General features: G+C 40.6%; 1 protein-coding gene and 1 pseudogene across 5 annotated transcripts in view; both read left to right on the top strand.

The window, feature by feature from the left end:
* Nucleotides 1-12,773, top strand: part of Eda (ectodysplasin A) — a 407,507-nt gene that overhangs the window by 325,049 nt on the left and 69,685 nt on the right. The gene's annotated exons all lie outside the window — the stretch shown is intronic.
* LOC110286505 (abscission/NoCut checkpoint regulator pseudogene) lies at nt 11,389-12,536 on the top strand (annotated as a pseudogene).

The following is a 12,773-nucleotide window of genomic DNA, read 5'->3' as shown; positions in this document are numbered from 1 at the left end:
TTTCTCCATTGGCAGCTTGCATAACACCTCGATTCTATGAAAGCTGCTTCTCAGGCAAATGGCTTTAAGGTCAGTTTCAGCTCAATTCCTCCAAGTCCAAGTTTAAAGTGTGTCTCTTCTTTAGCAATTTGGCCTTAGCTTCATATTCTGAGAGTCAAGCAAGAAAAATGGCAATAATTTATATTGTTTGGGTGGACTTCTTAACTAAACACATGCACATACAAGCAAAGCTCAATGCACTCAATAGGATATATACATGTGTGTGTGTGTATATATATATGCATATATGCATATATACATACATTCATATGTGTACATATGTAGTGATAGTAAAGAAGAGATCATAAATATGAAGGGGAGGAGCTGAAGGGGAGAAAAGGGAACAGGAGTGATGTACATGTAATGCTTGTGTATAAAATTACCAAAAATTAAACCAGCCCTATTTCTTTAAAAAGGAATAGGAAGCTTGTGTGAGTAGAGTATAGATCCAAAGGGGAACTGATGATAAATGAGCTGTCTGATATGACTAGATCATTCAGGACTCTGGAATCCATTTTATGGAGCTCAGAAACTCCTAAAGGCAATGGAGAAGCACATGATCAATGCCAAGAATAGATTATATGACTCGTGTCTTTAAATACTAAATGCACATAATCTGATCCAGCAGGTCTAATAGATCTATTTCTAGATATACTCACACATGGAAGATCATTTCTCAAAAAAGATCGTCTTTGCTGTACTATTTGTAATATCATAGGACTGAAAATCACCTAAATGTCCATTACTGAGAAGCTGGTTTAAATGTGAAAATCTGGGACATAAAGTGTTTCTCATCAAGAAAAATCAAGTTTTTGCAACAGGTGTTAGAGGAAGCTGGCTTAATGTCCATTTTTTTTTGTATCTTTTCATTTTTAGCTTACATTTCTAACAAATTTAAAATAAATAATAAATAAAATTTCAATCTAAAAATAAAACATGCATAGCATGCCACTTTTCTCCCCAGAGCTAAACAGTCTGGCAGCATCTTCATTACATAATAACATATACTAATTAAGAGATAGAAAGCATGTTTTGGTAGAGAAAATATAGGTTGCTACAATCACTTTGTATATTAATCAAATTAAATATCAGAATACTTTTGGCCTAGAACTCATGGTTAGATGCATCCTATAAAATACAAGGATATTGCAACACCAAAAGGAGGAATCATTTTAACAACTAAAATAAATTAGTAAATGATTACATTATGATATATAGCCATGCTATTGGCTGTTGGACAATTATGAAACTATATGTAGATCTGAAGGACTGACAGTGTTCTTTCTACTACTGGACTTTTTAAAAGAGCAAATTCCAGGGTGATGTGTATGTTTCCATCTTCAGAAAAAAAGGGGAGGATCTTTTAATCCATCAAAATGTTTGCACAAAAACAGTCATAGAAAGAAGCAACATCAAACAAAATACTGAAAATTTCGGGTTGAAAGGGTTTGAGTACAAATGAAATAGACTGTGAAGTTACTATTTATGTAGTTCTGTGTTATTTCAATTACAATGAGCATAAATACTACAATGCTATGGAAAATTTTAATTAAAAATGGATAAAGGAGGGAGAAAATGGACTGAAATGGCCAAAAACAAAACAGAGAAAGCTATATCATCACCAAAAGGACCGAGGGTGAATAAATTAGAAGAGCAGAAATGGAGACTAGCAGGCAGATTACTTAGTAAATGGAAACATTAAAGATTGGTTGTGTGATTGAAAGAAGACAACGATGTCAAGGAAGCCACCCAGGTTTCTGGCAAGCTGTTGTAGTGTTCACTGAGATAGTGATCAAGGGAGGAATATGTGTGGTTTTAGACAGGTTGGAGCTACAGGCACCTTTGGGAAATTCAAGAGACAACTATAAGCACTCTGAGATATGCATCTTAAGCTCAGGAAATATATGCAGGCTGAAAGCATAGATATAGAGATCCTTAGTATTAGGACTCCATTAGTTCCAAGTGATAGAGTGTTGGTCTAAACTGGTATGTATGTATGTATATATATATATATATATATATATATATATATATATATATGAAATAAAGGAAGGTTTATTGAAGACCTCAATGCAGATAGCTTTGAACATTACTTAACCTTGGGGCATAGGTGATGTCATTAGGACTTTTTCTTCTATGCCTCCTTTAAACATGTTTTACATCTGGAATAGCAAAGATAGCTGTTAGCAGCTCTGCATTTATCTTAACAATTTAGGAAACCCAGTGGAAAGTGTATGCTTCATCCAGCTGAATTCAATGAGAAAGATGTTGACAACATTGGTGACAATAGTTTTAATAGAGAAGTTGGAACATAAAGGTTCAGGATGAAACCAGATGATGAAGAAAATACTATGATTACATAGTGCTTTTCACATAGTAGGTATTTAATAAATTTCAGGTTATTATTTTGTTCTTTCTTTTCCATGCATTTCTAACAAATGGAGTATCAAGTTCAAAGGCTAATGGATTCCCTGTGTTTGCTTCTTTTGGACTCTTAGGGGCTTGAAATAAACACCAACGAAAAATATAAGTACTGAACAGAGAAGAACAACAAGAGCCCCCAAACAACCAAGGGTGCTTTTAAATACCCATTCTAATTCGTTTAAAAAAATGTGTTTTAATCCCAAATTACCTTGGTATTGTCTCTACCTCACTATTCCTTTCCTCTATTCTCCATACACTTGATATGTAAACACTAGCAAGGTGAAGCAAAAATTTCCTTGTTACTAAATAGAAGACTTGAGCTGTGTACAATGGTTATTGTTGGCAGCAGTGTTCACCTTCAATCTTCAACGTACCAACCTACAGACAAGGGAAATACAATTAGAGCTATTCTATAATTTAGAAGCAACAGTTAATCCTACTTCATTTGTTGTTTAGGACTCTCAACTTAGAAGAGATAGATCTTATATAATTTACATGTTCACAAACATAGTCAGAGCTTTTGAAATGGCAAAGTACTAAGGAGGCTTTGCTATAGCTTTGTGAATCTTGTCTGCATTCTACCACATCTTTAGTGACCTAGTGCTGTGATTTATTAGGGCAGTTGTTTATGGGTCCAACCACACGGAATTCTCTACATATTAAGCCAGGGGTCTAACCAGCCTGTGCTTTGTCAAGTGGTATTCTAGAAGAAAGTGGCTTCACACATATCTGTTCTCCTTGTAGCAAAACAAATCGTGGGCCTGGCCTGATGCCAGAAAGTTCGTAGTGTCATCTTTACAGATGAAATTCTGCACATTGTTATCTTATATTTTGCTAGTAGAGCAGGAAGAAAACTGACTTGGTAATTTGCTATATTCTGATCCTAATCTGCTTAGAAATATGACTTCTTTAAAAGGAAATGGGAACAGAATATGTTTCTCATGATAACCTCATGGTATCTCCTGAGAGGATGTTCAGTTATTGTAAATACAGAAATTTGATTCTCTCTTTGAATTTCAGATATATTTCATCTTTTAAAAATAAACTACATTGTCAACACACAGACATTGCAATCACAAAGTCACAGCAGTTGCAGATACCTACACAGGGTCTGCATAAGAATGGACCCATCAATAGACTGACATGGATGGAAAGGAGACTATGGGTGGCCCTAGCCCTCACTGATGAACTAGATGCTACAAATAAATTCAAGGAGAGGAGGAATCAGTGACTTCAACTGTGTTCCATTTCATGATTCCAATGCAATGGTCACGCAAAGATATGGTTAAACTAAAGGTGTCCCAGAACAAAACAAAAGATATCATTGTGGGAAGACTGACAGGATAGGAACAAGTTAAATCAGGATAGAGGGAGAAGGTAATCGGTAATTGGAATATGTTTTACATGTATATGTATGTGTATTATATATACATGAAATTGCCAAATAATTAATAATACTTCAAATATTAAAGCATGAACTGAATGCATCCAAAAATGAACTTTTTGAACTTCACGTCACACATTAGAAATTTCTATTTGGGTGGAGTACAGAAGCTAACAGCTTCTGGAACAGGTGGAAGCCACACAACTTCTGAGGCAGACCCCATTTCTGACTCCAGACATCCAGGCACCTTCCCTGCCAGAGGAGAGGTGTCTGCCCCATCCAGGAGGGCCTTGTCGGAGCACCTGGGGGAGCCACCTTGGCTCCTGGACCCCTCTGAGACTAGTCTGCATAGGTGAGAGTGTGGACTACAGAAGCTAACAGCTTCTGGGACAGGCCGAAGTGACACAGCTTATGGGACAGGCCCTGTTTCGGGCCTTTATCTTCTGCCAGGAGGCAGGTCCAAACACCAGATATCTGTGCACCTTCCCTGCAAGAGGAGAGCTTGCCTGCAGAGAGTACCCTGACCACTGAAACACAGAGGAGAGAGCTAGTCTCCCAGGTCTGCTGATAGAGACTAACAGAATCACGGGAGGAACAATCTCTAACCAGAGACAACTATAACAACTAACTCCAGAGATTATCAGATGGTGAAAGCCAAACATAAGAATCTTACTAACAGAAACCAAGACCACCCACCATCATCAGAACCCAGCACTCCCACCACGCCCAGTACTGGGCACCCCAACACACCCAAAAAGCTAGACCCGAATTTAAAAGCATATCACATGATGATGGTAGAGGACATCAGGAAGGACTTTAATAGCTCACTTAAAGAAATACAGGAGAACATAGCTAAAGAGTTACAAGTACTTAAAGAAAACCAGGAAAACACATCCAAATAGGTGATGGAAATGAACAAAACCATACTAGACCTAAAAAGGGAAGTAGACACAATGAAGAAAACCCAAAGTGAGATAATGCTGGAGATAGAAATCCTAGGAAAGAAATCTGAAACCATAGATCCGAGCATCAGCAAAAGAATACAAGAGAAGGAAGAGAGAATCTTGGGTGCAGAAGATTCCATAGAGAACATCAGCAAAACAATCAAAGAAAATGCAAAATGCAAAAAGATCCTAACTCAAAACATCCAGGAAATCCAGGACACAATGAGAAGAACAAATCTAGGAGTAGATGAGAATGAAGATTTTCAACTCAGAGGGCCAGCAAATATCTTCAACAAAATTATAGAAGAAAACTTCCCAAACCTAATGAAAACCTATGCCCATGAACATACAAGAAGCCTACAGAACTCCAAATAGACTGGACCAGAAAAGAAATTTCTCCTGACACATAATAATCAGAACAACAAATGCACTAAATAAAAATAGAATATTAAAAGCAGTAAGGGAAAATGGTCAAGTAACATATAAAGGCAGGCCTATCAGAATTACACCAGACTTTTCACCAGAGACAGAATATCCTGGACAGATGTTATACAGACACTAAGAGAAAACAAATGCTAGCCCAGGCTACTATACCCAGCCAAACTTCCAATTACCATAGATGGAGAAACCAAAGTATTCCACAACAAAACCAAATTCACACATTATCTTTCCACGAATCCAGCCCTTCAAAGGATAATAACAGAAAAAAAAAAAAAAACAATACAAGGATGGAAGCCATGCCCTAGAAAAAGCAAGAAAGTAATCATTCAACAAACCTGAAAGAAGACAGCCACAAAAACAGAATTCCAACTCTAACAACAAAAAATAATAGGAAGCAACAATTACTTTTCCTTAATATCTCTTAATATTAATTGACTCAATTTCCCAATAAAAAGACATAGACTAACACACTGGCTACACAAACAGGACCCAACATTTTGCTGCTTACAGGAAACCCATCTCAGGGAAAAAGACAGACACTACCTCAGAATGAAAGGCTGGAAAACAATTTTCCAAACAAATGGTCTGAAGAAACAAGCTGGAGTAGCAATTCTAATATCTAATAAAATCAACTTCCAACCCAAAGTTATCAAAAAAAAAAAAAAGACAAGGAGGGGCACTTCATACTCATCAAAGGTAAAATCTTTCAAGAGGAACTCTCAATTCTGAATATCTATGCTCCAAATGCAAGGGTAGCCACGTTCATTAAAGAAACTTTAGTAAAGCTCAAAGCACATATTGCACCTCACACAATAATAGTGGGAGACTTCAAAACACCACTTTCATCAATGGACAGATCATGGAAACAGAAACTAAACAGGGACACAGTGAAACTAACAGAAGTTATGAAACAAATGGATTTAACAGATATCTATAGAACATTTTATTCTTTAAAAAAAAAGGATATACATTCTTCTCAGCACTTCATGGTACCTTCTTCAAAATTGACAATATAATAGGTCACAAAACAGGCCTCAGCAGATACAAAAATATTGAAATTGTCCCATGCATCCTATCAGATCACCATGGACTAAGGCTGATCTTCAATAACAACATAAATAATAGAAAGCCAACATTCACGTGGAAACGGAACAACAATCTTCTCAATGATACTTGGACAAGGAAGGAATAAAGAAAGAAATTAAGGACTTTTTAGAGTTTAATGAAAATGAAGCCACAACATACCCAAACTTATAGGACACAATGAAAGCATTTGTAAGAGGAAAACTCATAGCACTGAGTGCCTCCAAAAAGAAACTAGAGAGAGCACACACTAGCAGCTTGACAACACACCTAAAAGCTCTAAAACAAAAGGAAGCAAATTCACCCAAGAGGAGTAGACAGCAGGAAATAATCAAACTCAGGGGCAAAATCAATCAAGTGGAACAAGAAGAACTATTCAAAGAATCAACCAAATGAGGAGCTGGTTCTTTGAGAAAATCAACAAGATAGATAAACCCTTAGCCAGACTCACTAGAGGGCACAGGAAAATCAGTCTGGTGGTTCCACAGAAAATTGGACATAGTACTATGGTAGGATCCTGCAATACCTCTCCTGGGCATATATCCAGAAGATGTCTCAACAGGTAAGAAGGACACATGCTCCACTATGTTCATAGCAGCCTTATTTATAATAGCCAGAAGCTGGAACGAACCCAGATGCCCCTCAACAGAGGAATGGATACAGAAAATGTGGTACATTTACATAATGGAGTACTACTCAGCTATTAAAAAGAATAAATTTATGAAATTCCTAGGCAAATGGATGGACTTGGAGAGCATCATCCTGAGTGGGGTAACCCAATCACAAAAGAACTCCATGATATGTAATCACTGATAAGTGGATATTAGCCCAGAAACTTAGAATACCCAAGATACAAGATACAATTTGCAAAACACATGAAACTCAAGAAGAACGAAGACCAAAATGTGGACACTTTGCCCCTTCTTAGAATTGGGAACAAAACACCCATGGAAGGAGTTACAGAGACAACGTTTGGAGCTGAGACGAAAGGATGGACCATCTAGAGACTGCCATACCTGGGTATCCATCCCATAGTCAGCCTCCAAATGCTGACACCATTGCATACACAAGCAAGATTTTGCTGAAAGGACCCTGATATAGCTATCTCTTGTGAGGCTATGCCGGGGTCCACCAAACACAGAAGTGGATACTCACAGTCAGCTATTGGATGGATCACAGGGCCCCCAATGGAGGAGCTAGAGGAAGTACCCAAGGAGCTAAAGGGGTCTGCAACCCTATAGGTGGAACAACAATATGAGCTAACCAGTACCCCCGGGAGCTCGTATCTCTAGCTCCATATGTATCAGAAGATGGCCTAGTCAGCCATCATTGGAAAGGGAGGCCCATCGGTCTTGCAAACGTTATATTCCTCAGTACAGGGGAACACCAGGACCAAGAAGTGGGAGTGGGTGTGTAGGGGAGTTGGTGGGAGGGTATGGGGGACTTTTGGTATAGCATTGGAAATGTAAATGAAGAAAATACCTAATAAATAAAAAAAGAAAAAAAAAGAAAAAAAAGAAATATCTATTTGGTGTACTATGTGGGGTGGTGGGTTCCCCAACCTCCTATTTCCTGAAGTTGCTGTTTACATTCTTTCTGCTGGACCTCAGGGCTTCAATCCTTTTCCCTCACCCAATACCAGATCAGGTTCCCCTCTATCCCCACTGCCTGCCCACCACCTCCACTTTCCCTCCCACGTCCCTCCCTCCCTCCTCACTTGTAGTTGCTTTCTTCTCCCTCCCAAGTGGGACTGAGGCATCCTCACTTAGGCACTTCAGCTTGTTGACCTTTATGAGTTCTGTGGACTGTATCTTGAGTATTCTGTACGATTTTTTTGGCTAATATTCACTTATTGCTGTGTACATACCATGCAGTCCTTTGGGGTCTGAGTTACCTCACTCAGGATTATATTTTCTCGTTCCATCCATTTGCCTTCAAAACTCAGGATGCCCTTGTTCTTAACAGCTGAGTAGTACTCCATTGTGTAACTGAACCACATTTTCTGTATCCATTCTTCTGTCGTGGGACATCTAGGTTGTTTCCAGCTTCTGGCTATCACAAATAAGTCTGCTATAAACATGGTGGAACACGTGCCCTGTGACATGGTGGGCCATCTTTTAGGTATATTCCCAAGAGTGGTATAGCTAAGTCTTCAGGTAGATCTATTTCCAATTTTCTGAGGAACCTCCAGATTGATTTCCAGAGTGGTTGTACCAGTTTGCAATCCCACCAGCAATGGAGGAGTGTTCCTCTTTCTCCACATCCTCTCCAACATGTGTTGTCACCTGAGGTTTTGATCTTAGTCAATCTGTCTGGTATAAGGTGGAATCTCAGGGTCATTTTGAAATGCATTTCTCTGATCACTAAGGACTTTGAACATTTGGAGACACACACACACACACAGAGTGCACCAGAGACCTGGGAGGTGAGAGACTCCCAGGACTCCCAGGGAGGGACCTTTTATGAAATGCTCAACAGTAGGGAGAAGGAACTTATAGAGCCCACCTCCAGCAGGAAGACAAGACATCAAGTCAGGGATGAGGTTGCCATCCCACAGTCACACCTCTGACCCATAACTGTTTCTGTCTGAAAGAATTACAGGGATGGAAATGGAGAGGAGCCTGAGGAAAAGAAGGTCCAGTGACATGCCCAAAGTGGGATCCAGCTCAAGGGGAGGTGCCAAGGCCTGACACTATTAGTGAGGCTATGGAGCACTCACAAAAAGGGACCAAGCATGTCTGCCCTCAGAAAGACCCAACAAGCAGATGAAAGAGTCAGATGCATATATTTGCACCCAACTAATGGACAGAAGCAGCTGACCCCTGTTGTTGAATTAGGGAAGACTGAAAGAAGCTGAAGAGAAGGGTGATTCTGTAGGAGGACCAGCAGTCTCAATTAATCTGAACCCTGAGATCTTTCAAACACTGGACCACCAAATCGACAGCATAAACCATCTGATATGTGGCCCCTAACACATACAGTAGAGGACTTCCAGGTCTATGTTCATTCAAAGATGATGCACCTAACCCTCAAGAGACTGGAGGCCCCAGGGAGTTTAAAGGTCAGGTGGGGTTGGGGGTGGGGGCATACACATGGATATGGGGTATGGTGGGGAAGGAGGTGTGGGATGTGAAGCAGTTAGAGGGTGGATGGGGAGGAGCGGGAAAAGGAATAGAGAGTGTAAAAAATGAATTACAAATAAAATTAGATTTTAAAATAAGAAAGTGGGGAAGAGCCTTGGCTCATGGGCACAGGGGAAATTTTTCCTGAACAGCACATGAATAGCTTATGCTCTAAGATCAAGAGTTGACAAATGGGACCTCATAAAATTGCAAAGCTTCTGTAAGGCAAAGGACACTGTCAATAGGCCAAAACAGCAACCAACAGATTGGGAAAAGATCTTTACCAACCCTATGTCCATCGAATAGAGGGCTAATATCCAATATATATAAAGAACTCAAGAAGTTAAACTCCAGAGAACCAAATAACCCTATTAAAAATGGGGTACAGAGGTAAGCAAGGAATTCTCAACTGAGGAATGCCGAATGGCTGAGAAACACCTAAAGAAATGTTCAACATCCTTAGTCATCAGGGAAATGCAAATCAAAACAACCCTGAGATCCACCTCACACCAGTCAGAATGGCTAAGATCAAAAATTCGGGTGACAGCAGATGTTGGTGAGGATGTGGAGAAAGAGGAACACTCCTCCAGTGCTGGTGGGATTGCAAGCTGGTACAGCCACTCTGGAAATCAGTTTGGTAGTTCATCAGAAAATTGGATATAATACTACCAGAGGATCCAGCAATACCACTCCTGGACATATACCCAGAAGATGCTCCAACTTGTAATAAGGCCACATGCTCCACTATGTTCATAGCAGCCTTATTTATAATAGCCAGAAGCTGGAAAGAACCCAGTTCTTTTCTCATACTACAATAATGTTGTTAACAAATGGCATAACCAAAGGACAATATTCATAATATTCCTTTTTCACATTTAAACATAAATGAAGAAATATATATTACAGTGTATACTATTATGCCATATTTACTCTCTCCCTTAACTCCCTTGTTTGTATTGCTTCTCTGAGGTATAGGATGGGACAACTGACCTTTTATTGGCATAATAAACATCTTGAATAACATTCCCATACTTCTGGGGGTTTTAGTACATTTTTCTAGTCATTGCTCATAATTAGACTTACTTTTTATTCCTGTTCCATAAAACTTATCAGAATGCCATTATAGAAATAATATTACATGTGTTTCAATTTTAAAGTAAATCATTAACCTTTAACACATTTTTAGTAAGAAAGTACAACACATTTTAATACTGTAGTTGTAAGTCATTGGAGCAGTAAACTGGACTTTGGTTTCTCGTTTGAGAATTAGCATTCACATTGCAGGTTTGCAACCCACTTCCCATGAAATCTTAAACATGTTTATTAATCTCTTGGCTTCACTTGCCATAAAATGCCAATAATGCTGATACTTCGCTGGCTAACTGTGGAAATGAAATAAAATGGTTTTTGAAGACTGATTTTCAAAAAACCTGTAAAAATCTCAGTTCGGATTCCCCATATGCACCTGCCAGGTCTCTCCTTGGCTTCAGCCTTGAACTGCTTTTATTTCCTTCTGATCCTATACGAACTCTTCAGAATCATTTCCTTAGAGCTGATCCACCTATTAGGCCCTAATTCACACTGTTTTTTCCATTAAAACTTGCTATGTGAAGCCCTAGTTCTTAAGGTATTTATTATGGCCTCTATACTCTTCCACTTTAATGCACTCTGAAATAGAAAAAAAATAGAATTTTCTATCTTTTTATGCTCCAAAGTCAAACTCTTTTTTTCTCCTCCCAGTACCTCCACATATAATCAAGTAGAGAAAGATGGCTTAGGAGACCACCAAGAACAAAGAGTTTTAAGGAGATGAAAACTGTCGCTGGGCCACCCCTGGATAGCGCAGATGGGCATGTGGGACTGGGCTGACCTGAAAGACCTGAGGGTCTGACTAGCCTGCACTATGCTGGTACGAGGCTAACCCACTGATTCTGCAGAGCTGAGAACTGCTATGGAGAGCAGGTGCTATGGCTGTGCTGTCCAGTTCACCCTCTTCAAGAGTGTGGCTGTAAGAATTGTGGCCGAGCCTTCTGTAATGACTCTCTTAGCTTCAGTGTTCTGATACCCCAGGCTGGCAACACACAACAGAAAGTCTGCAAGCAGTGCCACACAGTCCTGACCAGAAGGTCTGACACTGCCTCCAAGTGATCGCCACCTCAGAACTATAAGAAGCGTGTGGCAGCCTTGGAAGCCAAGAAGAAGCCCAGCACTTCCTAGAGCCAAGGCCTGACTCACAAAGACAAAGACATTGCTGAGTGCCTAGCAGGGATTTGGCAGGAAAACAAGCCCAAGTCAGTACCCTCACAAGCAGAGATAGAGGCACAGCTAGCCACACTGAAGGATGAAGTCCAGGGCCCCATTCCTTCCACACAGGAGATGGAGAATCAGCTTGCAGCATTGCAGGGCACAGTCCCACTTCTTCACACTTTGAGACTGGCACACCAGGCACCAGATATCAGGACCCAAGGCCAGCAGATGTAGTATCTGCTAACACAGTTGACAGCTGAGGTGGATATTGATGAAAGCTGGCAACCAAGAGCATCAGCCCCCCTCCCCCTCCAGAATGGCCTCAACAAGGGAGCTACAAGAAACCAGCACACAAATTCCCAGGGGCAGGCCACCCCGTCTCTGGAGGAAGAGGAGAACAAGCTGCTAGCTGAGGCAGCAGTTGAGCTACAGGAGGAGAAAAACCAGGCAGGAATAGATCCTGGCTCTTGACAAAAGATTGGTTATGTACAGCAGAGTGACCCTCCAGGATGATCAGCACCCAGTGATGAGGATGAAGAGACAGCCATCCAGAGAGTCATACAGCAGCTCACTGAAGAAGCTGCCCTGGATGAGACAAGTGGCTTTAACATTCCTGAGGAACCAGCTCCAGGATCCCAGGCCCAACCCTGCAAGGCAGAGACTGGGGGTCCCCAGGCTGAGGAAGAACTCCCCTGGTGCTGTATCTGCAATGAGGATGCTACTCTGCACTGTGCTGGCTGTGATGGAGACCTTTACTGTGCTCAGGGCTTCTGGAAGGGCCAAGATAACTTTGATCTTAAAGAACATCAGACTTCTCCCTACCACCCCTAACCACCTTGCCAAGAACACTGAGGATAACCTAATGATCTCCTAAGGTGGCAGTGACACAGAAACCAGCAGTCTGGGAAGAAACCTGAGGCTAAGTCTCAGTGCATCCAGGGGGATGCAAACCCTGCTCTACTGATGGCAAACGCACCCTTTTGTGAGCTACCCAGTCCCTGGAAGGAAGAAAGATAATAACGCTGAGAGGGGCCAAGTGAAAGGAGGAGTCAGGGTCCTCTTCTAAGAGGCTGGCCTCAAACAGAGACA

This window comes from Mus caroli, unplaced genomic scaffold (genome assembly GCF_978045245.1).
Source record: "Mus caroli unplaced genomic scaffold, Mus_caroli_1 scaffold_5, whole genome shotgun sequence".
NCBI lineage: Eukaryota > Metazoa > Chordata > Mammalia > Rodentia > Muridae > Mus > Mus caroli.
This window is presented reverse-complemented; position numbering and strand designations above follow the sequence as displayed.